The 27,602-nt window shown below is 39.1% G+C and overlaps 1 pseudogene across 8 annotated transcripts in view; it reads right to left on the reverse strand.

The window, feature by feature from the left end:
• The window catches only part of LOC309651709 (RNA-binding protein 4B pseudogene), a 270,167-nt pseudogene that overhangs the window by 84,742 nt on the left and 157,823 nt on the right, over positions 1-27,602 (reverse strand). Inside the window, exon 1 of one of the 8 annotated variants that reach the window (XR_014268731.1) lies at positions 6,982-7,050. The exons of the other annotated variants lie outside the window; for them this stretch is intronic. The product of XR_014268731.1 is annotated as an RNA-binding protein 4B pseudogene (transcript). Of the gene's footprint in view, positions 1-6,981; positions 7,051-27,602 lie in introns of those variants that run through there. 8 annotated transcript variants of the gene reach the window in all.

Raw genomic sequence — 27,602 nt, forward strand, 5'->3', positions numbered from 1 at the left:
AAATGCACTTAGAAAAATAGTGTAGTGTCCTTTCCTATCTGGCTAACTCCTTAACTTTCTTCCTTTTTTTTTTTTTTTTTTCCTGTTTGTATATTCTCCTGACTCTTCAAATTACACCTTTTAAAACTTTGCTTTTACTTTGTGCCTTTGCCTGGCTCTTGGAAAGACTTTTGTAATTTGGTGTTAATGGCATATTTTGGACTGTAATCTCCATCTCACTTATTTGGAGTACATTTTTCTCCCAAATTTCTCTTCCTTTCCATTCGGCCCAAGCTGCAAATAATAATAATTTCCTCCAAACTATCACCTTGATGGTTCTTTTATGCACTCCATCTTACTCCCAGCTATGTCCCCCAACCAGACCCTTTAGAATAAAAACAACAAAAAGCCTCTCATTTTAAGAGAGAATCAGGCCATTATGCTATGTTATTTTACTGTATTTAGGTATTATGTTTACCATGTTCTAATGTTCCATGCTTCTTGGCATCAAAGAACATTCCTTTATTGTGACATTTTCAAATGAAAACTACGTGAAAAGTAACAGTTTCCAAAGAACTCTCATTTACCTTGGCAACACTTACGAGTAGTGGGGGAAAAATACATAAAGCCACCGCTTTGAGCAAAACGCTACAATGATTATTTAGCAAACAAGCTCACATATTAGAACGGCAGAGGGAAGATTGCTTCTACAGACTAAATTACACTTTACACACAGGCGCTGCTGAATGGTGTTCTACAGAGGTTACACTTAAATTATAGCTCTTGCTAAGCAAACATCTCAGGGTTTGTGTGTGAATTTGAATTATGCATCTAACAGGCAGCATGTTTATGGAAAAAAAGTCAAGTCGATAGATTGCTAAATGGCTACAATATTTGTAAGGGACAAAAATAGCTGGAGTGTTGGACAATGAAGAAGCTTTGAGAGAGGTCCCACTTACTGTCCAATAAGAATGGTTTGGCAATTCTGGACCACGTGAGTGATCAACCTTTGGCTTCATTTAGAAGCATCCAAAACTTGTTTTAGTGCTTTCTCTTTAGAAATATAATTTGATACCTTTTGCTTGGAAATTCTGAAAGTGGAAAAGCACATTGTGGTGACTTCCAATTTTATTCTAATTCCTAGAAATAAGGCAAATCTATGTGACCTAATTCAGGGAAAGAGGCTGTTAGGCAGTAGAAAGAGGCAAATCAGATAAGAGTGGGGAAAAAAAATGACCTAAGGAAAAAGCATTCAACCTCTTCAGAACCTGCCAACCTCCCCAAAACATTCTAGAGAACAACTGAGTATCCTGCGGTGGAATGTGTCTTATCTGCATTAGTGTAAATACATCCTTCATAAAGGCGAGAGAAGGGACAAAAGGGCCTTCACAGTCCCATATAACTCTAACACCGTGTGATTCTATCGCTGATATGTTATGCATTTTGCTATCAATAGCCCTTGGGAAAGTTACGATCTTTCTTTCTTAAGACTGACAACTCTTCTGCATGTTGGAAATCCAAGTCAAGTGTCTGCTGCAGGAAGTACAGGTTTACCATGGAGCAGTGTGATGTTGGCAACGTTTCAATCTACTCATCAGAGAACAAACATGTCCCATGGTCCCCAGTCCTCCCTTGATAAAGAAGATGAGGAAGTAGGAATTGCTGGCCAACACTCTATACAGGTCAGCAAAGAGCCCAGAAGAAAATAACTGGGCAAAACCAAGATATGAAATTCCTGCCATTTGATAGTCTAGAAAATTTATAGGTGCATCCAACTCCCCTTCTATACGTATGTGTGTGTGTTCTAGATTTTAAAAGTGGTCTGTATGATTGAAATTTATATAACATTCTTCAAATGACAAAATTACAGAGATGGACAACAAATAAGAGATATTCCAAGGGTGTGTGGGGTAGAAGAAAGGAGACGGAAGAAGGGGTCTCTGGCTATAAAAGGATCCTTGTGGTGATGAAACTTTTTATCTTGAGTGTAGTGGTGGTCACACGAATTTACACGTGTGATGAAATTGCACAGAACTTCTTCCAGAAGCTGGAAGAGGCGAGGAAGGACCCTCTCCTCAAGGCTTTGGAGAGAGTATGACCCCACCAACATCTTGATTTTGGATGTCTAGACTCCAGAACCATGAGAGAATAAATTTCTATTGTTTTAAGCCATAAATTTTACGGTCCTTTGTTGCAGCAACCCTAGGAAATTAAAACAACTAAATACACACACATACACAAATGAATGCATTTAAAACCTGGTGAAATCTGATGAGGTCAGTGCATTGCATCAATGCCAATTTCCTGGTTGTGATATTGTTCTATAGTTGTGCAAGAATTACTGTAGGGGGAAAGTGAAGATTTTCAGCCTCTCTTTATATTATTTCTTACAACTGCATGTAAATCTACAATTGTCTCAAAACAAAAGTATAAAAAAGTGCTCTGACTTCAAGTGCATTGGTTGCTCAATACATCCTCAGGAAATAGTCCAGGGAGCTAAATCATTTAACCGCAGTTTAAAAATGAGAAAGTTAGGGGCTTCCGTGGTGGCGCAGTGGTTAAGAATCTGCCTGCCAATGCAGGGGACACGGGTTCGAGCCCTGGTCTGGGAAGATCCCACATGCCGCGGAGCAGCTGGGCCCGTGAGCCACAACTACTGAGCCTGCGCGTCTGGAGCCTGTGCTCCGCAACAAGAGAGGCCGCGATGATGAGAGGCCCGCGCACCGCGATGAAGAGTGGCCCCCGCTTGCCGCAACTAGAGAAAGCCCAGAAACGCACAGAAGTGAAGACCCAACACAGCCATAAATAAATAAATAAATGAGAAAGTTAGGACTCAGAGAAATTAAACAAATTTCCAAAATCTGTAAGAATACTGAGAAATTCAGTGCCTCAACCACAGCAGTCCATCTTGTTTTGCTGTGTTATGATTTTCATGTCCGTTTAAATTCATTCAGGTTAACAAAGATTTCGGATTGAGAGGGGGAAATTTCACAAGGTTGCAGAACCAATATTGATTGTAGAGGAAAAGAGAAAAAACTTGGGAGAAGAGGTATAGCCCACCCTGCCTGTTTTTTTTCCCAGGGAAAGAAGATCCGACACTACGTATGCATCGTGAAGTAGGAATGCTGAGGAGAAAGCTGGCGCCAGGGCTGGTCATTGAGAAGAGACATCATATCCCAGCAGTCCAATTTCCTTTTACATGTAAATGAGGAAAAAGCGCACTGCCTGGGCTTAAGTCATGTGAATATCCCTCAGAAAACCCCAGCCAGATTAAGACAGGAAGCTGTAAAAAACAAGAAGAGATATGAATCAAAGCATCTAGAGTTTATTTACCACCAAACCCCAGAGCACTAGTAGTGCTTACACAAGATATCACTTCTTAATTGCATTCAAAACTGTCAGAAACGGGGAGCAATTTGTCAGCCTTATTACCTGTGCTAGGCAGCTATTGTGCAAGGCTCTCAGGGCAGAACACACAGAAAACATCAGCAGCTGGACCGTAATTCTGGAGATAAATGACTCAGGGGATGAAAACTCTCCTAGTTCTTGCCCGGGGTTTAACAGGAAAATGGGGAGAAATGCACCAAATTATGTTTAGATTCATGTGTAGATCCGAAGTAGAAAAAAGATTACCATGGTGCTAGTTACCTTGAATTATCACAGATCTTTTTATTCTCAAGGAACGTGATGCATTTGGAAAGCCCGGATTAGATGTATTAAAGCAAATAAATCATGGTGAGGGAGATGGTAAAACACTTCTCCTAAGGTGGAAAAGGATTACAAGTCTTCATAAACTAGGGTTTGAGAAAATCTTTTCGGCCCTTCGGGTGTCTATAGCCATCATCCAACCAGTCTTTTTGAAGTAAGGTTTTCATGGGATGAAAATTCAGTTCTGCTGGTCAGCTCTCTTCTCCAGGCAGAGCAGAGAAACTGTTCAAATGCAATCTGCAAATACTGAACTGGCACAGGAAATCCAGAACAGATTCCTGTGGACATTTTTTTTCTCCCTTTAAGGAAGCCCCTTTGTTTTCTTGTAATTGTATCTGATGAGAGGAAATACAGAGGCAAATGGAGCAGAAACCAGTCCGAATCTGCTTGCAGGCTTATTGTTTATTGACTCATAGGCTACCTGCCCTGAGACAAACATAATTATGAAGCAATTATCCTATGTCCCTCAGGGGGACAAAAAGATCCAGGGACACATTTTGTCCTCCTGTTTAAGTTTACAAAGACTGTGTAAATTCAGACGGTTATAGTTGCAGCATTAAGGAAGAAGTTAGACAATTATACATGTTTCACTGAGAATTCAATTGTCATTTTGTTTTACACACAAGTATTTCTCGAAATTTAATGGGCAAGTGAATCACCCGGATATTCTCATTCAGAAGGTATGGGGTAGGGTTGAAAATTCTGTGTTTTTTCTTTTTTAATCATTTAAGTTTTTTTTTAATTTTAATAGCTTTTTTTTTTTTTTTTTTTGGCCACATGGCATGTGGGATCTTTGTTTCCTGACCAGGGATCAAACCAGTGTCCCCTGCACTGGGAGCTTGGAATCTTAAACACTGGACTGCCAGGGAAGTCCCTTAATTTTAAAAGCTTTATTGAGATATAATTGGCATACAAACATTGTATGTTAATGTGTACAACTTGGTGTTTTGAAACATACACGTTGTGAAATAATCACTACAATTGAGCTAATTAATATATCCATCACCTCCACATAGTTGCCATTTTCTTTTTTTCTTTCTTTCTTTGTATGTGTGTGTGTGTTTGTGCGTGTGTGATGAGAAGATTTCATTTAAGATCTAGTGTCTCAGCAAATTGCAAGTACTACACAATACCGTATTGTTAACTATAGTCACCATGCTGGTCCATTAGATCTCAAAAACATATTCATGTTGCATAACTGAAATTTTGTACTCTTCGACCAACATCACCCCATTTCCCTCTCCTCCACCCCCAGTCCCTGGCAATTATCATTCTGTTCTGTTACTCTGAGTTTTGCTCTTTAGATTCCACATATAAGTAACAAGATACAGTATTTGTCTTTCTGAGTCCAATCTATTTCGTTTAGCATAAGGTTCATCCACATTGTTGTAATGGCATGATTTCCTTCTTTAAAAAGGCTGGATAATATTCCATTTCATGAGTGAGTGTGTGTGTGTGTGTGTGTGTAGACAGAGAGGTGAGGTGGGAGGGAGAGAGAGACAAAGGGAACAGAGGGAGAGCAAAGATGGCAAAATGTTAACAGTTCTCGATTCTCGTGGTACATATACACCACATTGCCTCTATCCATTCATCCACTGGCAGATGTTTAGGTTGTTCCCAGATCTTGACCGTGGTGAATAGAGCTGCAATAACTGATGCTGAGGATTCTCAGACCACACTTTGTGCACCAAAGTTCGAGTGCACAGCGTCTGGAATACAGTCACTGTTAACAAGAGGGCTATGCAAGTCTTTTCTTTCTCAACTAGGTTTTTTTGTTTCCGCAATTTTATTACGAACATGAAACGTACACAAAAGTTGGAAGAAAAATACAATGAACCTGTATACCCACCAACTAGAGTCAAGAACTGTTCACATTTTGCCATATTTGCTCCTCCCTCTCACGTCTCTGCCTCTCTTTCTGCCCCCTGCATAGATACATAGATGTTCTCCAAACCACGTAAAGGTGCAGACATCATGACACTTCACCCATAAATGCTTCACCATGCATCTCCTAAGAGAATAACTTCAATGCAATTATTCCACTTCGGAGAGTAAACAGTAATTCCAACTCTGTAACCCTTACTAACAGCCAGCCCATTTTCAAATGTCCCCAGTTGTTCCCAAAATAACTACGTTATAAAAGAACAAAGATCCAGTCAAGGTTCAGGCATTGCCTTGGTCATTATAGAACAGTCCCTCAACGTTCTCTCTCTCTCTCTCTCTCTCTCTTTTAAATTTTCCATGACAGTGACTTTTTGAAAAATTCAGACCACTTGTCTTTGAGGATGTCTCATAGTCTACATTTGCCTAACCGTTTCCTCATGGTATTATTGAATTTTGACTTTACTTGCAACTTATGCCTAGACACTTAAAGGATTCATTCAAGTTGAATATTTTTAACAAGTTAAACATTTTTGGCAAGTCTACCCCACAGGTGTTGCACACTTCATATTGCATCACATCAAGAAGTTCATAGTCAGGTCATCCCACCATTCTCAATGTTAACTTTGTTCATTTGGTTGCAGTAACAACCCAGATCTCTCTATTATAAAAGTGCATTTTTCCCTTTGCAAGTTGGCAGGAAGTAATTAATCTGTAAGGTGATGCTTCAGCCATTTTTGAATATCCTGCTTCCAAACAACATTTTATCTAATGGCTTTAGCATCATTTGCTGACACTGACCTGGATCAAAATGGATCATACATTTCATTGGAGATTGAAAATGGTGATTTTCTAAATAGACACAGTGAACAGAGCAGTGGTTACTAAAAGGGAAGAGGCACGAAGGGAAGGGTTAAATGGGTAGAGGGGGTCAACTGTACGGTGATGGATGGAAACTAAACTTTTGGTGGTGAACACGTACGGTACACAGAAGTTGAAATACAATGTTGTGTACATGAAGCTTATGTAATGTTATAAACCAATGTTACCACAATAAATAAATAAACAAATACACAAATATATAAATAAATGTTTTAAAAACCATAGTAAAAAAAAAAAGCAAATGGTGATTTTCTAATTCTACCAGTCCTTCTCGTTTATTAACTAACATTCCCCCGTAATAGTCAGTCCCTCCCCTCTCGCCCACCCTACAGCCCCATCACAGTGGACTCATGACATTTTGTTCATTTCATATGTTGAAATTGACCACAGTCATTATTCTTTGCCGTGTTCAGATTGTCCCAGATTTGCTCAGTGAGAGCCCCTTCAAGGTGACTTTTGTGTTCCTTAAACATAATCTCATTTGTCTTTGAGTGCTTCCTTATTTTCTAGCATAAGATGTTCTAAGCTCACCTTGTTCTTTTCTAGCCCACACTTGGAATCCTCCATGTCTCCAAGAAGCCCTGGTTGCTCTAATGGGGGATGAGACACTAGATGTGCTCATTGCTCCTCAGGTGTCATTGTTCCCGGGTATGTTCAGTGACAGAGGTTGGAAAAAAAATTTTTTTAATTGAAAGTTCATATTGGTAATTCTCATTTGAATTTAAATTACAGGAATTAAAAATGTTTTACATTTTATTCTCTTATTTAAAAACCTTAATATATTTACCTATTTCCTTTATCCTGCAATATATCTTTTAAAGTTTCAAAATTACAGTTGTTACTACTAACTATAACTATTGTGTGAAGTTTAAGATTTCTTTGCAGTCCTTTTTGATCTTATAGCATATTCTGCTAAAAGTGTACAAAGTAGTGGGTTCAAAAGTTACTTGAGATAATTACTTTCCCTATCAATCAGTTTAACATAGATTTGGGTTTTTTGTTTGTTTTTTTGGCCGCACTGTGCGGCATGTAGGATCCTAGTTCCCCAACCAGGGATTGAAGCCGTGCCCCCTGCAGTGGAAGCCCAGAGTCTTAACCACTGGACAGCCAGGGAAGTCCCAGAACATGTGTGTTTTAAAAGTCATAAGTGGATTCTCAGGGAAGTCCCAGCCCATTTCCCACCCCTTCTTCCACCCCCACTGGTAACCAATTTCCCTAATTGCTAGTTTATCCTTCCTGTGTTTCTTTTGGGAATAAAAAGAATAAATTCATCCATTTATTCTTATTTCCCCTCCTTTCCTTTATTTTTGGGGGGGTGTCATTTATTATTATCATTATTATTATTGAGGTATAGTTCATCTACAACTTTATATTGGTTTCAGGTGTACAACACAGTGATTCACAATTTTTATAGGTTACACTCTAAAGTTATTATAAAATATTGGCTATAGTCCATGTGCTGTACAGTATATCCTTGTAGCTTATTTATTTTACACATAGTAGTTTGTACCTCTTCATCCTTTCCCTCCTTTCTTATACAAAATGTAGCAAACCATTTATTCTGCTCTATGACTTGTCTTTTCCCCTTAAAATGATATCATAGAAATCAGTAGACGTCAGTTCATAAAGATCGTCTTCATTTCTGTCTTAACAGCTACCTAACACTTCATGTTTATGATATATCACAGTTTATTCAAACAGGCCTCTATTGAAGGACATTGGGGTTGTTTCCACTCTTTTGCTATTACAAATAATGGTGTAATTAATAACTTCCTGCATATTTTCTTTATATTTGTTTAGGAGTATTATCAGGATAGGCTCGTTGACTCTAGATCAAAAAATAAATACGTATGTAATTTTATCAGGTATCGCCAACTCTCTCTCTGTGAGGGCTGCACCTTTTCAGATTACCACCGCCATGGATGAGTGCCTCTGTCTCCGGTCTTGCCAACACACAGAGCAAAACTTGCAAAAAGTGTTTGACTATTTTAAGTATGATAGATGAAAAATGGTATTTCAGTGGAATTTTTATTTGCATTACTCTTAAGAGTAAGGTTAAGATCTTTCATGTGTTTAAGAGCAGCTTTCCTCGCTTTATCTGTAATATTTCTGTTTATGTCTTTTATTCTTTTTTCCATTATATTTTCAGTCTTTTTCTTCTAATTAGTATTGCTATATGGATGTCAGACAATGTAGACTTCATGGCAAAAAAAAAAAAAAAAATTACCAGAAATAAAAAAGGGAGATTTCTTTCTTTTTTTTTTTTATTTTTCCTTTTTTGGCCATGCCAGGTGGCATGTGGGATGTGGGATCTTACTTTCCCAACCAGGTATCAAACCCGTGCCCCCTGCAGTGGAAGCATGGAATCTTAATAACTGGACAGCCAGGGAAGTCCCAAGAAGAGAGATTTCTTAAAGGTAGTAGGTCTATTTTACCTTGGAAAATAGAACAATTCTAAATTGCATTCACATAATAATATAGCTTAAAAATACATAAAGCAAAAAACTGGCTGAAGTAGACACACCCACAAACTGAGTGGGAGATTTTAACACACTTCTCTCGGTAAGGGATAGAATAAGGAAAAAAGTCATCAAATATGTAAAAGGTTTAAATGTTAGTGCTAATAAACATGATCTGACTGACATGTAGAAAACACTGTATCCATACAGTTGTAGAATACACACGTGTATTAAATGGTGGGCAGGGGAAGTTCCAAAATATTATATACAACATGACTCTCTTCTCATAAAGTATAAAACAACTAAAATAAAGATACATAATTTTAGGTATATGTATAAATGCAATAAAACTATATGAAAAGGGAAAAAAGACATAGAATTCAGGATGATGGTGCCCTCAAGTGCAGGGAGAAAGGGAGAGAGGACAGAGAGGCCATAGTGTTAGATGAAGACGGTCAAGGTCCCAGCTTTCATGTGAGATGGTAGTTTTACAAGAGCTTTTTATATTAAATAAGTAATCTAACAAAAAAATGTGAGTTGATGGTATGTCATGAACCATAGACTATGATTAATCCACTTTTGTGCATTTGAGATCTAGGGAAAACAAACAGAAAATAAATAAAAGAAGCTTCCAATCCATGAAAGCTAATAAAAGAACAATATCCAAAGAAAGGAGAAGAAGAGAGATCAATAAAGATAAAAATAGACATTAATGAAATAAAATAATAACAAAATGAAAACAGTAGAATTGATCAATGGGGAAGAAAAGCTTGTTCTTTGAAAAGATCAATGACAGAGACAGTCCTTTGAGGAATATGATCAAGAAAACAAGAAAGGCCAAAAGTGTGCCAGGAGATGTACTAAATATGCAATCATTCAGAATTTATCTTACAATAACGTTATTCAAATTTTCTGGTCTACTGAGCACTAGGGTAGAGAAAGGGAAAAAATAAAAGTGGAGATTTTTCTGGAGTCAATAATCATAATTCAAGCTCCATTGTTCGATAGTCACTTTTCAAGTGATTTCCAAACACTTTGCATATCTTTATACGCATATCATTTTTTACGCCTTGGATTTTAAATCAGCCTGTATGGCACCATGATAATCTGAGAGACCACACATGCCAGCTCTGGATCCCCAAGCATCTGTTTTGCACTCAGAGGGAATGAGGGGAAGAAGTCTGGGGGTTTATTGGAGGAGTTCCAAGTATTCCTCGTTATTACATTTCCTTTTTCCTGTTTGTAATGCAAACAGGAAGAATCATAATTGTTTTACCTTTGCCCATTAAAACATGCTATTAAAAATCATGTTAATGAATAGATATTACTATCTGGTAATGACTGTTCTGACCTCCTATCTAACAGCTCCGTTTATGTCTTGTTTGATGAAAGTTCTCCGCATCTGCAAAGCAAAAGGGCAAACTGATTTATGAACAAGACTTATTGTCACAGCGGCAGATTTGTATAATGAGAAATATATTAAATCTAATGAAGGGAGAGCGTGCCTACCAAGGCAGCAAGTCTGCGTTGTGATTAAGTGATTCAATATCCCTCAATGGATTAATTTAGACAATGCACCGGGGTATGTAGCCACTGCCAGACCCCTTTGCTCTAACGACAAATGCTAAGCAATGCTGCATAGTTGTGCATATGTATTGGGTTTTTAAGGTGTGATGATAAAGTAAGGTGTCACCCTCAGACCTCTACATTAACATGATGAATCCCAAAGATGCAAACGTCCTACTGATAGAGAACCAGGAAGATCTATCAACCATGTCATCTTTTAATATCTGCTTACAGTAAAGCATTTACTATAAAAGAGACACATCCTTTCACCTTTTCAACTAAGACCAGCTTACAGTATCTGACAAACACTAAATGCAACCCACGTTAATTCCCTCTCTGGTCCTCAGCAGAGATCAGACACAGAACGATCAATCATGGGCTCTGGTTTTCAAGCAGGAGAATGCTAGCTATTATGTCATTGTTTACATTTACACACTCAATACAATAAGCGATGTCATGGAAGAGATTCGAAAGTGACAGTGATCCTGCCGGGGCTCAGCAGTCACTTCTGCAGTTTGGAACAAGTCCAGTTTCCAGCTGTTTCTCACTAGTGTGACTATATAAAGCAAAACCCTGTAAACTTCAGTTAGAGAGAGTTGAATTCTGCATTAAAAAATCGCATGATTCCAACACAATGCTCTTGGGGTACATGAACCTGTTCAACCCACATCATGTAGAGGAAAATAGGCTGTCTTAGGCCCTCAGTGCCACGTGGAAAAAAATATGCAGCAGTCTGAGAGTCTGCAAGTAATGGATTCAAAAAGTCTCACATTTTTCCCACCCCTTTATTTTCCTCTAGGAGAAAAAATATCTCAGGAGTACCAGCACCAGAGTTATGAAACTAGAAGAAAATAACCACTTACGTGGGTGTCCAGCAGGCTTAATAGGAAAAGTGGAGTTTCCATTGCCTTGGGTATCCATTCTGATGACTCAAGAACAGAGAGAAATATAACATAATATTATATATATTTATATTTTTAATAACTGGAAGAAAGAAAGGAAATGTGACTTGTACATGAAGCAAGTAATAAAAAAAAAAAAAAAGCTGTCACACATACCAAAGAAAGGCTAAGCATAGGTCTCAGCTTCCACTTTTGGATTTCCCTAGACTGTTGGATTCCTCTAGGCCTAATGAAACCATCTGAACTGTGTGATGTGGGGAATATAAACAACTTAGATCTGGGGACAGTCAGGCTGAAATTAGGGTTCTATTCTGCAACATCCTATCCATGTGACCCTGACTGTGCTCTCTATTCCTTAAGGAATTATTATTCCTAATAATAGCATCATTTCTGAGATACTTCTGCTAATGTAATAAAACAAGAGAACACATTTGTTTGTTAATAATTCCTCACTAAGCGTTAAGGAAGATGGGTCCTGGTAGTAAAGAAGCTTTTTTGGATGAGGAATGTAGGAGGTAGGGGATGACATGCAAATGAGGAAATAGAAGCAGGAAAAGAGATCAACTGCTCTGCATAAGCCAGTCATAATAGACTGAGAGGCCTCGGGGAAGGCCTGTAAGACACACATGGAAACTGCAGCAGCTGAGTGTTAAGTCTGATGTGGAAAGAGAAAAGAGGTTTTAAGAAGAGGCAACTGATAGCTGGGTTACACCGTGAGTACCACCACATCGGGTTATAAGTAAAAGGGCTTCAGAAACCTGAAGCCCTATAGAATAACTATCAGGTACAATGTGAGCCCCTCTGGCATGAGTCTTCGTAGGGCCCAGACTGTTTACCTAGAAGGGCTACTGTTCCTGAGAAGATAGTACTTGATATAAATAGAAATTTTCATTTTTTTCCATGTCACATCATTTCCATTCACCCCAGGAAACAGCAAATTCACTTCCAAATGTCTCTGAAAGTAAGTCAAGGTGCTGAAGGCTCAAACACAGCAATGCAGGTAGTTTAGTCCCAGGGACTCGGGAAGACCTTTCTCAGTACTCAGATATAGCTACTAACTCTTACAATTCAAATCATGCTTACTACGTACCAGACACTCTTCTAAGTGCTTTACATATATTAACTCATTTACTCTTCACTGCAAACTTATGAGATAGACATTATTGTTATCCCACTTAACAGGTGAAGAAAGGCAGGTATGTAAAGATTAGATAACATTCCCAAAGATACACAGTATTTGGTGGAATGGAATTCAAATCCCAAGAGCCTGACTCTTAAATACTAGACTATACTGCCTTTCTACATCTACATTAAATAGATGGAAAGACAGATAGGTAAAAAATACAGGTTCAAACAGACATATACATAGGAATAAAACTTAGATATAGAAATACAAAAACAGAAATAAATATAGGTACAAATATAGATATGGATAACAGAAATACAGACATAGATTTTTTTTAACACCTTTATTGGAGTATTATTGCTTTACAATGGTGTGTTAGTTTCTGCTTTATAACAAAGCAAATCAGCTATACGTATACATATATCCCCATATCCCCTCCCTTTTGCGTCTCCCTCCCACCCTCCCTATCCCACCCAAATAGGTGGTCACAAAGCATCGAGCTGATCTCCCTGTGCTATGCAGCTGCTTCCCACTAGCTATCTATTTTACATGTGGTAGTGTATATATGTCCATGCCACTCTCTCACTTCATCCCAGCTTACCCTTCCCCCTCCCCGTGTCCTCATGTCCATTCTCTATGTCTGCGTCTTTATTCCTGTCCTACCCCTAGGTTCTTCAGAACCTTTTTTTTTAGATTCCATATATATGCATTAGCATATGGTATTTGTTTTCCTCTTTCTGACTTACTTCACTCCGTATGACAGACTCTAGGTCCATCCACCTCACTACAAATAACTCAAATTTCATTTCTTTTTATGGCTGGGTAATATTCCATTGTATATATGTGGCACATCTTCTTTATCTATTCATCTGTCGATGGACATTTAGGTTGGTTCCATGGCCAGGCTATTGTAAATAGTGCTGCAGTGAACATTGTGGTGCATGACCTTTTGAATTATGGTTTTCTCAGGGTATATGCCCAGTTAGTGGGATTGCTGGGTCATATGGTAGTTCTATTTTTAGTTTTTTAAGGAACCTCCATACTGTTCTCCATAGTGGCTGTATCAATTTACATTCCCACCAACAGTGCAAGAGGGTTCCCTTTTCTCCACAACCTCTCCAGAATTTATTGTTTCTAGATTTTTTGATGGTGGCCATTCTGACCGGTGTGAGATGATATCTCATTGTAGTTTTGATTTGCATTTCTCTAATGATTAATGATGTTGAGCATTCTTTCATGTGTTTGTTGGCAATCTGCATATCTTCTTTGGAGAAATGTCTATTTAGATCTTCTGCCCATTTTTGGATTGGGTTGTTTGTTTTCTTGATATTGAGCTGCATGAGCTGCTTGTATATTTTGGAGATTAATCCTTTGTCAGTTGCTTCGTTAGCAAATATTTTTCTCCCCTTCTGAGGGTTGTCTTTTTGTCTTGTTTATGGTTTCCTTTGCTGTGCAAAAGCTTTTAAGTTTCATTAGGTCTCATTTGTTTATTTTTGGTTTTATTTCCATTTCTCTAGGAGGTGGGTCAAAAAGGATCTTGCTGTGATTTATGTCATAGAGTGTTCTGCCTATGTTTTCCTCTTAGAGTTTTATAGTGACAGACATAGATCTTAATGGGCCACTAGAGGAAAAAATATATACAAGTCTGTAAATAGAAAGATCTAGGGGAGAAAGGATGCTGAGAAATACCAAAAGTTACCATTTGTTGTTTCATTCGAGAAGCTTGAGACTTTGTGTTTGTATTTGTTTTCATTTCTGACATATGAGCATAAAAACGAATTTTTCAGGTTATGAAGTCTAATAAGATACGATTATGTCTGGAGGTGGTGAAATTTGGAGATACAAGGATTAGGAAAGTTTCTGCTTCTGACCGTGATGGAGTAACTATTACCAGATTTTCTCTCTCACTGTAAACAACTTCAAAATTGGACAAAATATATGAAACAAGAGTTTTCAGACATTGGACAACATGCAGCACAGAATGGTGATCCTTGAAAGAATAAAAACAGACAAGGTAAGTCCTACAATCACTGCAGCTTTCTCTCAAGAGGAACTTTTCATTCTGTAACTCAGGGAACGGAAGACCAGACAGAGCACAACCGTCTCCTGGATTTGATAAAATGAAGATGGGAGTCCAAGGACACTGAGGCAGCTGAAATCTGTGGGCCATGGTACTGACAAGAAGGAAGGTATGCAGAGAAAGAGACCCAGAAAACTGCCTAGGGGTCCCCATAAGTCTGTGGCTGAGTACTAAGCTGTGCATGTGTTGAGTGAAACTACATGAAGCAGAGCAAAGAACCACATCTCAATAGATGCAGAAAAAGCATGTGACAAAATTCAACATCCATTCATGATAAAAACTCCCAACAAAGTTGGGATAGAGACAAGATATCTCAACATAATAAAGGCCATTTATGACAAACCCACAGCTAACATTGTACCCAACAATGACAAGTGGAAAGCTTTTCCTCAGAGGTTAGGAACAAGACAAGGAGGCCCACTCTCACCGTTTCTGTTCAACATAGTACTGGAAGTCCTAGCCACTGCAGTCAGACAAGAAAAAGAAATAAAAGGCCTCCAAGTTGGAAGGGAATAAATACAACTGTCATTATTTGCAGGTGACATGATACTATACAGGGAAAACCGTAAAGATTCCTATCAGAAAGAAAAAGCAAGAAAACAATACCATTTAATGTTACATCAAAAGGAATAAAATACCTAGAAATAAATCTAACCAAGGAGGTGAAAGACCATAAGACATTGGTGAAGAAAATTGAAGATGATAAAAATAAATGGACAGACATCCCATGTTCATGGTTTGGAAGAATTAATATTTTAAAAATGTCCATACTGGGCTTCCCTGGTGGTGCAGTGGTTGAGAATCTGCCTGCCAATGCAGGGGACACGGGTTCGAGCCCTGGTCTGGGAAGATCCCACATGCCACGGAGCGACTAGGCCCGTGAGCCATAATTGCTGAGTCTGCATGTCTGGAGCCTGTGCTCTGCAACAAGAGAGGCCCGCGCACCGTGATGAAGAGTGGCCCCCACTTGCCGCAACTAGAGAAAGCCCTCGCACAGAAACGAAGACCCAACACAGCCATAAATAAATAAATAAATAAATTTTTAAAAAATAAATAAAAAATAAAGCAAATAATTTTAAAAAAAAGTCCATACTGCCCAAATTAATCTACAGATTTAATGCAATCGCTATCAAAATGGCATTTTTCACAGAACTAGAAGAAATGATCTTAAAATTTGTATGAAACCACAAAAGACCCCAAATAGCCAAAGCAATCTTGAGAATAAAGAAAAAAGCTGGAGGTATCATGCTCCCTAACATCAGACTATACTGCATAAACTACAGTAATCAAAACAGCATGGTACTGACACAATAATAGACACATAGATGAATGGAACAAAATAGAGAGCCCAGAAATAAACCCATGCACATGTGGTCAATTAATCCACAACAAAGAATGCCAGAATATAAAATGGGAAAAAGTCTCTTCAGTAAGCAGTGTTGGGAAAACTTAACAGCTACATGTAAAATAATGAGATTAGAACATTTTTGCATACCATATTCAAAACTGCATTCAAAATGCATTAAAGACCTAAGTGTAAGACCTGAAACCATAAAACCAGAAAAAAAACATAGGCAGTACACTCTTTGACATAGGTCTTAGCAATAATTTTTTGGATCTACCGCCTTAAGCAAGGAAAACAAAAACAAAAATAAACAAATGGAACCTAATCAAATTTAAAAGCTTTTACATAGCAAAGGAAGCCATCAACAAAACAAAAAGATAACCTACTGAATGGGAGAAGATATTTGCAAATGATATGTCTGATAAGAGGTTAATAACCAAATTAGATAAAGAACTCATACAACTCAATATCAAAAAAACAAACCCCATCAAAAAAATGGGCAGAGGACCTGAACAGGCATTTCTCCAAAGAAGACATACAGATGGCCAACAGACACATGAAAAGATTCCCAACATCACTGATAATCAGGGAAATGCAAACCCCAGACCTGACAGAATGCCTATCATCAAAAAGATGAGAGATAACAAGCATTGGTGAGGATGTGGAGAAAAGGAAACCCTTGTACAGTGTTGGGGAGAATGTAAATTTGTGCAGTCACTATGGAAAACAGTATGGAGGTTCCTCAAGAAATTAAAAATAGAATTACCATATGATCCAGCAATTCCATTTCTGGGTATTTATCTGGAAAAAACCCACTAATTCAAAAAGATATATTCGTACTTCCCTGGTGGCGCAGTGGTTAAGAGTCTGCCTGCCAATGCAGGGGACATGGGTTCAAGCCCTGGTCCGGGAAGATCCCACATGCCATGGAGCAACTAAGCCCCTGCGCCACAACTACTAAGCCTGTGCTCTAAAGCCCGCAAGCCACAACTACTGAGCCCATGTGCCACAACTACGGAAGCCTGCACACCTAGAGACCCTGCTCTGCAACAAAGAGAAGCCACCGCAGTGGGAAGCCAGTGCACCACAACGAAGAGTAGCCCCCACTCACCACAACTAGAGAAAGCTTGCATGCAGCAACGAAGACACAACACAGACAAAAAATTAATTAATTAATTAATTAATTAATAATAAAAAAAGGTATATTCATCCCCATATTCATTGCAGCATATTTTCAATAGCCAAGATATGGAAAAAACCTAAGTGTCCATCAACAGATGAATGGATAAAGAAGATGCTCTATATATATGTACACACACACACACACACACACACACACACACACACACACACACAATGGAATACTATTCAGCCATAAAAAAAGTGAGATTTTGCCATTTGCAAAAACATGGATGGACCTAGAGGGTATTATGCTTAATGAAATGTCAGACAGAGAAAGACAAATAGTGTATGTTTTCACTTATATATGGATGTAAAAAATTAAAACAAATGAATGAATATAACAAAACAGAAACAGACTCACAGATACAGATACAAACCAGTGGTTACCAGAGGGGTCAGGGGTGGGGAGACAAGACAGGCAAAAGGGATTAAGTGATACAATCTACTAGGTATAAAATACATAAGTTATAAAGACATAATATACAGCACAGGGAATATAGCCAATATTTTATAATAATTTTATATGAAGTATAATCTAGAAAAATATCAAATCACTAATATAACATTGAAACTTGAAACTAATATAATATTTTAAATTGATTATAGTTCAATTAAAAAAAAAAAAAAAGGGGCTTCCCTGGTGGTGCAGTGGTTGAGAATCTGCCTGCCAATGCAGGGGACACCAGTTCGAGCCCTGGTCTGGGAAGATCCCACATGCTGCGGAGCAACTAGGCCCGTGAGCCACAACTACTGAGCCTGCGCGTCTGGAGCCTGTGCTCCGCAACAAGAGAGGCTGCGATAGTGAAAGGCCCGCGCACTGTGATGAAGAGTAGCCCCCGCTTGCCGCAACTAGAGAAAGCCCTCGCACAGAAACGAAGACCCAACACAGCCAAAAATAAATAAATAAATAAATAAATTTAAAAAAAAACAAAAAAAGAATTACCACTGAGTTCCTGTTAGGAAAAATGCAAAATCAAAAGAAAATGGAATGATATCTTTAAAGTGCTGAAAGAATAGCAGAAAAAAACAAAACAAAACAAAGGCTGTCCACCTGGTATAGCCAATGAAAATATACTTCCAAAAGAAGATAAAGATTTTTTCAGACATCCAAAAGCTGAGAAGAGTTGCCATAGGTAGACCTGCCCTATAAGAAATGTGAAAGAAAGTTCTTCAGGCTGAAGGAAAATGACACTAAATGGAAACTTGGATCTACACAAAGGAATGAAAAACACGGGAAATGGTCAATGTGAGGACAAATATAAAAAGTTACTTTTCTCATTTTTAAAGTACCTTTAAAACATAATGTAAAAGCAAGAATGATCACATTATGCTGTGGGGTAAGCACTGTCGGTAGAAGAAACACATGTGACAACATTAGCACAAAAGCCACATCAATGGAAATCCATACACACTCCACACAATAGAATACTAAAACTAAAGCGGAATAGCTATTGTTACATCCAACAGCACGTAAAATTTCAAACACAGTATGCTTAGCAAAGAAGACAACACAGAAGAGTATACACTGCACAAAATTCTAAAATAGGCTAAACTGATTTATAGGGATAGAAAATAAATCAGGGGTTGCCTAGGGTGGAGACTAGCACGGAGATCAACTGCAAAGAAGCCCTAGGGAACATTTTGGAGGTAATGGATGATCTATATTGATTTGAGTGGTGGTTACATGGATGTATGCATTTGTCAAAATTCATTGAACAGTATACTTAAAACGGGTTCGTGTTGTTATATGTAAATAACTCAATAAATTCGATTTCAAGTTCCTAGAAGATCCATATCCCCCTATCCCCACCCCCTATTTTTCAGCAGGAAAAGCTGAAGACCAGAAAGATTAATGGCTTCACCAATGTCTCATTGCCCCTGTAGGCAACACTGAGAGTGGTCCCTAAAACCTTGATCTAGAGCACATTGCTTTTTTACAACCAGGCACGGAACAAGAGAAAAAGGATAAAATGGATCAGTTACTCTAGAAAATGAATTTATTAACCAAAGAGAACAAAATGTTGAAAAAGCCTTAGGTTCCATTTGTTGAGGTGGCAAGAAAGACTTTTCTTTTTCTTCTTCTTGGTATAGGGATGGAGGGGATTGGTACACCAATTTGGTACAAACTGTCTTCAGCAGTTAACTCTCCATGTAGCCTCTTCCTCCCCTCATCCCAAAAGGACCCCATTCAAGGCATTCTTCCTGTAGAGAGAAGGTCCTTACACTTCATGTTCAGAGTCATGTATTTCCTGTTTTGAAATTCATTTCAAAACAAGCCTTCTCTCATGCTGAAATATTGGAGTACAGAACATTGATGTTTTTCACGCACTTTAAAACGATTCAGCAAAAACAAATAACGCACATATATTTACACACATGATCTATACATATGTGGAGAGAGGGGGGAAGTATAAAAGGCAAGACAGTAACAATCTATAGATTTGAAAACTGTTTTAAATAAAATGGTGGAAGTGGCCAGGAAGAGAAGAACCAGCAGAAGGGAATTTAGTCATTAGAGACCTAAACTCATTGCAAAAGAAGGAGGAGAGGCTAGAAAGAGTGTAAGGTGAAGGAGAGGGAAGGAAATGAGGAGGGAGAGGCAGAGGAGGAGAAGAAGAAAAACAGGGAGGGAGGGAGGCATCCTCTGTGCAGAACTGAAAAGCTCTGATTCTTCTGATGAGCATTTACATTTGCATTGTGCCCATAATTCTTCCTATAAATTGTGGCCACAGACACCATGTGATTAGTTAACACCATCTGTCTTCCTGGAGGAGACTGGTCTGTCAAATCCTAAATTGCAGAATCATAAAGGGCTATCTCTATGCTTTCTCAGAGAAAACTAAAGAAACACTTTGGTGCTTCTCCAAGTTAATTTAGAAAATGCTCAGTTCCCTGACTTGGATAAGCACACCTTTTTATTTTATTTTATTTTATTTTATTTTATTTTATTTTATTTTATTTTATTTTATTTATTTTATTTTATTTTATTTTATTTTATTTTATTTTATTTTATTTTATTTTATTTTATTTTATTTATTTTATTTTATTTTTGTTCTTGTTTTTTGCTTGTTTGTTTTTATTGCAGTATAGTTGATTTACAATGCTGGGATATGGGTGCCCTTTTTGGATGCGGCAGCCGCTCTAGGAGCGGTAATAGGCTCACTGAGAAGGGCTGGCCCTGCCAATCATCACCCTCGCCTCTCCATCCACCAAGCTTGCCAAGGTCTCAGCTCAGCCCCCCTCCTGGGAAACAAAATAAAACGAAAGAAAAATCCTCTTAAACAATAGGGCTGTCCAGGGAAATTCTGGAGTATGAAGGCTGGAGAAGCCAAACATTGATAAACTTAATTAAATTTCTAATGAAAACAGAGGCAGCCTGTAGTGATTACTCTCTGTAACTGAGACTAATATTCCAATTAGGCTAATTCATCCCCTGATGCTCCAAACGTAGTTATAGGCTTCATCCATATTTCTTCCCTCTTGTCAACCATAGCGTTCCATCCTTTTGGAAGCTCTGGTTTCCGGATAAAAGAGAGAGAGGGCTCTTGGCCTCATCTGAGCGATATGTACTTGCTTGGACTCAGCTGGTGCCTTCACGACAGCACGGTTGGTTTTCTCTCCCCTGCCTTCTCGGAGACGCCAGAATTTTTCTGCTCCTCTTAAAAGCCCCATTTCAGATATCCTTAATCTTGTTTTCCTTCTCATTGTCAAGTTAGTCCTCCTCCAACATTTAAAAATCAAATAAATGCGACAGAGAAAGGGTTTTATTCTTTCTCCTGCCCTAAAGGGAAGACAAACAGCTGTCAACCATGGCTGATTATCAACACAGTAGAGCCAAGTGTACTCAGCAGAAAGCAACCTCATGGGGTGTCCCGGGTGCAGGTTACCCTGCTGGCACCACCAAACAGAACCCCACGGTGAGCCTTGGTGGGCAGGGTATGCGTGGAGCCAGGGAATCCGAGTTTGTATCCCTGCTCCTCCCCTTACTACCGGGAGAAGTTACTTGATTTTTCTGAGCCTGTGTTTCCTCATGTGTAAAATGAGAATAATAAGAATTTTCTCAGGTTCTGGGGTATGGGTGAAGTGAGACAATATAGTTACTTTTTGTTGCTTTATTTCTATATGTCTAGAACCAGTGAAAAGCATTTTACATGTATTATTTCATTTCATCTTCTCAAAACCCCTTTGAGAAGAGGAAATCACAGCTTATAGAAAGGGAATACCTTGCCCACGTGGATGAAAAATGTCCCTGCCGTATCAGTAAACAAAGGATGCTGTGGCCATCAAGCCATCAGCCACTGTAGCCACCCAGACTGTGCACCCTGAGGGGATTCAGGATGGAGAAAGGCAGGATACTGGCCCTAGATAGCGAAGGTGCTTATCAAAGGAATGATTGCAATGAGCCCAGACTCTTGCATCTTCCCATGCATAGAAAAGAGCTAACTTCATTAACTTGAGATGTCTGGTTTTCTTTAATTAACAGTCATCTTTTGATGTTTTTGTTGCAAAAGCTCCTAGATACCCTGGTTCCTCCCTCACCTCTTGAGAGCAGCCCCTCAGAGAGATCTGAGAGGCTGTCTCCCGGGCTTAAGTCCTCAACAAGTCCGCCGAATAAAACATAGTTCTAAACATCTAGGTGGTGCATATTTCTTTCCAGTCGACACCCAAGTTCACAGGCAGAGCCAAGATGAAACCTCGAGTCGGTCTGGTTCCCAGTTCTGCTCTCCCCTCAACCAACACCTTACTTTATGTTCCTTGACAGGAGAGGCCAAAACTGTGGAGTATTTTTTTTTTTAAAACACCTTTATTGGAGTATAATTGCTTTACAATGTTGTGTTAGTTTCTGCTGTATAACAAAGTAAATCAGCTATACGTATACATATATCACCATATCCCCTCCCCCTTGCGTCTCCCTCCCACCCTCCCTATCCCACACCTCTAGGTGGTCACAAAGCACCGAGCTGATCTCCCTGTGCTATGCGGCTGCTTCCCACTAGCTATCTATTTTACATTTGGTAGTGTATATATGTCCATGCCACTCTCTCACTTTGTCCCAGCTTCCCCTTCCCCCTCCCCGTGTCCTCAAGTCCATTGTCTGCATCTTTATTCCCATCCCTGCAGAGTATTTTTAAAAGCAGTTTCATTATCTTCAATTAAATACATTTGCTTGAACTACTCATTTTTAAGTTGTCAAACAGGAATCTCCCTCAATATGCTTTAATGAACACATAAAAGTCATTTGTAATGAACACATTGTTTATATGTCAATGGTGTTACGAAGTGCTTGAAACTAGTTTGTTTTCTTAATTAATTAAACAGGTTTCCTCCAATCTTCTTTACTTTATTGATTTACCTAATGAAACTTTTTTTCATAGATAGTACAAATGTAAATTTCAGCTTGGCCTGTGAACAAATTATCTTAAATTCTGAATCAGTGGGGCTTTAATTAATGAGGCTTTACTCTGTATCACTAGTGAGGCACAAAGATGTACTACGTTAAAATGGTCCTAATGAGAACAACTCTCCACTTGTAGCTAAGGAAGATGGCCTTGCTCAGGTCACTGGAGAAGGAATTGCTTTCCTCCCACTTCCAATCAGGTTACTCGAGGTGGCTGCAGCATTGCTACCAAAGGGCTCAGTTAGAAGCAAAACAGAGGTGATAGAAATTGAGGAAGACAAGGAATAAGGGAGGCCCTTGGAGGAGGAAGGGTTAACTGAAGCCCTACAGTTAAAGCAAATCTGTGGCAGGTCAGATCAGCAGGTGGTCAGAAGTTAAGGAGCAAGGCAAGAAATTAAGTCGTTGAGATTTTAGTTGGAGTAACTGAAGCAGCCTCAGTGAAGCCATAGCAAAGGGGTGGAAATATGAAGATAGTGCTGGGGTGGCCCAGCTGCAGCACCTCCCAAGCGGCCAGCTGGGGCTCCTGTGGTTCCAAACTATCAGCCCCACAGAGCAGGTGAGTGTTTACGGAGAGGTCACTTTTCCACGGGGTGGTATGAATCACATTATCTGAGGGTGTCAATACTCCTGGGCAGGACCACCTTCTGGGGAAACCTTAGGGGTACCTGGAGCAGATCCAAATGATCTAGACACCCAAGACTCATCCACTCACTTCTTCTCACCTCTAGGACATTGTCTAAAGGCTAAGTCAGATCATGGCCTCAGGATACTGGTAGTAAACTGGCAGGAGTCCAGTTACTCAGAGAGAGAAAAAGCTGTGTAAAAAGATGGGCATTCATTAATACTAGTCAACTGTGCGTTGGCTGGTTTCCTTGTGCCTAGTAGTGTGCTGAGCATTTTATAAGCATTATTTAATCTTCACCACCACCCAAATGTATAAGCACTACTAAATAGTTTTGGATATGAGGGAGCTAAAACTTGGAAATTTCAAATAACTTCCCCAAGGCCACGCTACCAGTAAGCAGCAAAGCTAGAGCGGGTCCGACCTGGAGGTTGATATCAGTCAACAGTGAAACACACAGTGATGTGATATGGAGGAGAAAGAAGGAACCTGGAAGTCAGAGACCCTCAATCACAATTACAGAGCCCGTGAATGACTATGAAAGGCCACAGGTGACTTGAGGAATCCGGAGCACCAAAGGAAGACTTTAAGTTGTCCTCAGGCAACTGTGGCCAGGGAATCACAAATGGCAAGCAACTGGTGTAAGCCAAAGTGAAAGGTGTGACCTAATCTGACAGAGGGTTTTTTTGTCTCAAGGCAGGACCCTGTGTCCCAATGAGGACCGACCTAGACTCCATGGTTGAAGTAGGGAAGTGATACCTGTGTGCAATGCATCCTAAGGTCGAGGAGAAAAATGGGATTATGGCAAATCCCAACAGGTGGCGCCAGAGAGCCTCCTTCTACACGTGGAAAACGAGCTGCCACCATCGTTATCTACATGGCCATCCCTTAGAGAAATAAAATGCTTTAGAAGAGGTTATTTACACTAGTGGTAGAATGGTAATAAGAATGTGAGAAAAAGCAGGTTCCTTTTAATAGGTGCAAAGGCGAAAGTGGTAGAATTAATTTCTGTAAGTCAGATTAGGTAAAGTCTGATTTTGTCCACTCCTAGCTCCCTCAAACTGTGTGAATTTATGGCTTTTTAATTTAGTAGATGGAAATTAAATAAAATTAATTCTTAAAAATAAACTTCTTGGGGCTTCCCTGGTGGCGCAGTGGTTGAGAATCTGCCTGCTAATGCAGGGGACACGGGTTCGAGCCCTGGTCTGGGAAGGTCCCACATGCCGCGGAGCAACTAGGCCCGTGAGCCACAACTACTGAGCCTGCGCGTCTGGAGCCTGTGCTCCGCAACAAGAGAGGCCGCGATAGTGAGAGGCCCGTGCATCGCGATGAAGAGTGACCCCCCACTTGCCACAACTAGAGAAAGCCCTTGCACAGAAACGAAGACCCAACACAGCCAAAAATAAATAAATAAATAGATAAAATTATTAAAAAAAAAATACAAAAATAAACTTCTTAAAATGTGAAAAAAAATAATAATAAAGTAGTGGTAGAAAACTTGAGTACCAGTGTGACCCTGACCTAGGCTCAAGTCCTTGTTCTGCAAGCCGTCATTACCTCTGTGAGACTAGACTAGCAACTTCACCACTTAAAGCTCTGTACTCCCATCTGTGAAACAGTGGCACTAAACATAGGAGTTGACTTCCTAAAGTTGTCATAAGGATTAAAATAAATCACATATACATGTATTGTATTAAAATAAATCATGTACACAAAATGCTTAGCCAAGTGCCCGGTACACAGTACACATAAATGCTGGTGGTTACTATTATTTATGCTTTTAAATACTCTTTCCCAGTCACAGTTTCATCTGAATTGGGGAAAATCCGGTACCGGGCTCAGCAGACAAAAGTGAGAGCATGTATAAGACAGCAAAATTTTCTTGGCTCTGTCTCTGTTCCATTCCTCCAGTAAGTGATATTTCCAAACAGAGGTGGCAGGCCAGGAAAATAGCTTGCCAATGACCATTTACTGTTTCATCCGCCCAGGTGGAAAAGGACGACAGTGGAGACATAGATCATTGAATTATGAAATTTTTCAACAACTAAGCACAATGACCTATGTTTCGTGCTATCTCTTGGCAGAGATGCTGAGGAAACATGAGAGAGTAACCCCAAGTTAGCCTTCAGGAATTCTGAGTTCTTACTTTCTCAGTACTTACAATGGAGCAGAATTTAGAACAAGTCCCTAAGGCGTGTTGGTTGACACTTATAAATAACTGACTTCCGTGTAGCTATTTTAAGGTTGAACATGCACTATCTCCCTAACATATTGTAAACTCCTTAAGGACTAAAACTTTGACTGATACTCTTGTCACTTTCCCTAGAGCATCTAGGATGGTGATGTGTGCATAAAAAGTACCCAATAAATATGTATTGATTCATTAATAGCAGGACTCAGGATTCAGAAAACAAATGCAATTTCATCCAGGTGGAGGGGACCTGTGAATCCTTTGTTTGTCCATCCCTAATAGCTGTAAGAAATGTGTGTGTGTGATTAAGAACTTTATGGGAGTAAGCAGGAATGATCAGGGCGCTTTTTCAGTGCAGGAATTGGAATTCCAATGCTGCTCCAATGCAGCCCAATTGTACCAGGGAATAATGGACCGCCAAAGGATGCCTAACCAGCATGATGCTAGAGTCCTCCAGTCTTGGAGCACTTAGGTGCTGATTCAAGGGCAGTGATTTCCCTGCACCTCAAAGCAACCACCATTGTGGCTTAGAAGAGAGAAAATGGTATCCCTCAGCGCTGACCAAGAAAACCTGCTCTAGGAATCTCTGAGTATTAGATGTGACCGTCACAATCCGTAACTCAAAAGGAAATAGAATCTCTTTGCCTGGATGTGGGTTTAGAACTGCTGGCTGCAATGTGGAAGAATAGATGGGCACTGGGGACCCCTTCCAAGTCCAACACGATGATTTTATTATTCTCCCACTTACTGTAGACTACAGAAGAGAGTCTGGCACCAGGAGCAAAATATCATATAAAATTAAGCACCTAAGAGTTGAAATTTTTAGAAGAGCCATTTGGCAACTTCTATTCCTTGCTTGTTGACAGTGTGAACTTTGCTTGGCAAGTTGAAAAGCTATACCAAACAAACGCTATCTGGCAATTAGAAGCACTTAAGTAAGCTAATATAATCAATTATGTCTTTTAATTTGCCAGGCAGCATTTACAGGGTTTAATTTTCTGCTGCTACACCTTCAGGTGGTGTTCAGATTCATGTGGTGTTCGTAATCTAATAGAAAGATGCACTGGTATTATCTATGCTGAATTCCCCAAATGCACTTCCGCCCAGACCAATACCCTCTGTATCCCATACCTAGAGGTGAAATATTTGTATAGTGAAGAAGAAAAATCATAAGATGTTTACTCAATTATTTTATTTGACAACATTCATATCATCCACCTGCCAGTTTCCCCACAAAGAAATATAAAAATCAGTTGCAGTAACAATAGAATCCAAATACAGAAAAATACTATTTAAAGGAAACACGTAGTGCAAACATTGAGATATAAATAAATAAGAGAAATAAATGTAAAGCCTAAATCTTTTATCATGGTCTGATATCATTTGAAAAGAAAGTTTCCTCGTAGAAAGAAAAAATTAGATGTAGGATTCTGGTCAGCATAAAACATATATACTGACCTATTTGATGTCTTTGAGCAAAACTTCAAAGTACTGATACCAATTAGATTATGATATTTTAAATATCATCACGGTTTAGGAGATAATGTGGGAAGTGTCCCTCACAAAAGAGGAACTACTTCTCAACAAGAGGATGAGGTCCACAAATAATTCTTCCCTATATCCGGATAGCACTAGAGTCACACGTAATAAGCAGTGGTACTTTTCCTCTGGGTCATCAAGAAGGAACCATATAAATGTAAACAGCAACCGTCCTCTTAGAAAACTGCAAGCAGACAGTGTCAGAATGACAGAAGTCCACGGTAACATTAAAAATCTTGAATAAAGGAAAAAGAGTAAGAATTCATTGATTTTTCCTGTTCTCTCCACAGACTGGAAAGGACCCCTATATTTGGCATATGTAAGCACTGTCTTTCAGCCCACCCAGTAGATATTTTATTGAATAAGAAGTCCCACCCTCAAGAGCTCATACAATCAGTCTGTATTATCCCCAGAAGATTCTTCAACTCTCCTTGCTCAGACTGAATTAGTTATCGAAAGATAGCTTATTCAGCTTTATTTTTAACTGACAAAACTTGGACGCAACCAAGATGTCCTTCTATGAGTGAATGGATAAACTGTAGTACATCCAGACAGTGGAATATTATCCAGCACTAATAAGAAATGAGCTACTAAGCCATGAAAAGACATGGAGGAACCTTAAATGCATATGACTAAGCTAAAGAAGCCCATCTAAAAAGGCTACACACTATAGGATTCCAACTATCTGACATTCTGTAAAAGGCAAAACTATAGATCAGTGGTTGTTGGGGATTGAGGATGG

This window comes from Balaenoptera physalus (assembly GCF_965194825.1).
Source record: "Balaenoptera physalus genome assembly, chromosome: 21".
Lineage (NCBI taxonomy): Eukaryota > Metazoa > Chordata > Mammalia > Artiodactyla > Balaenopteridae > Balaenoptera > Balaenoptera physalus.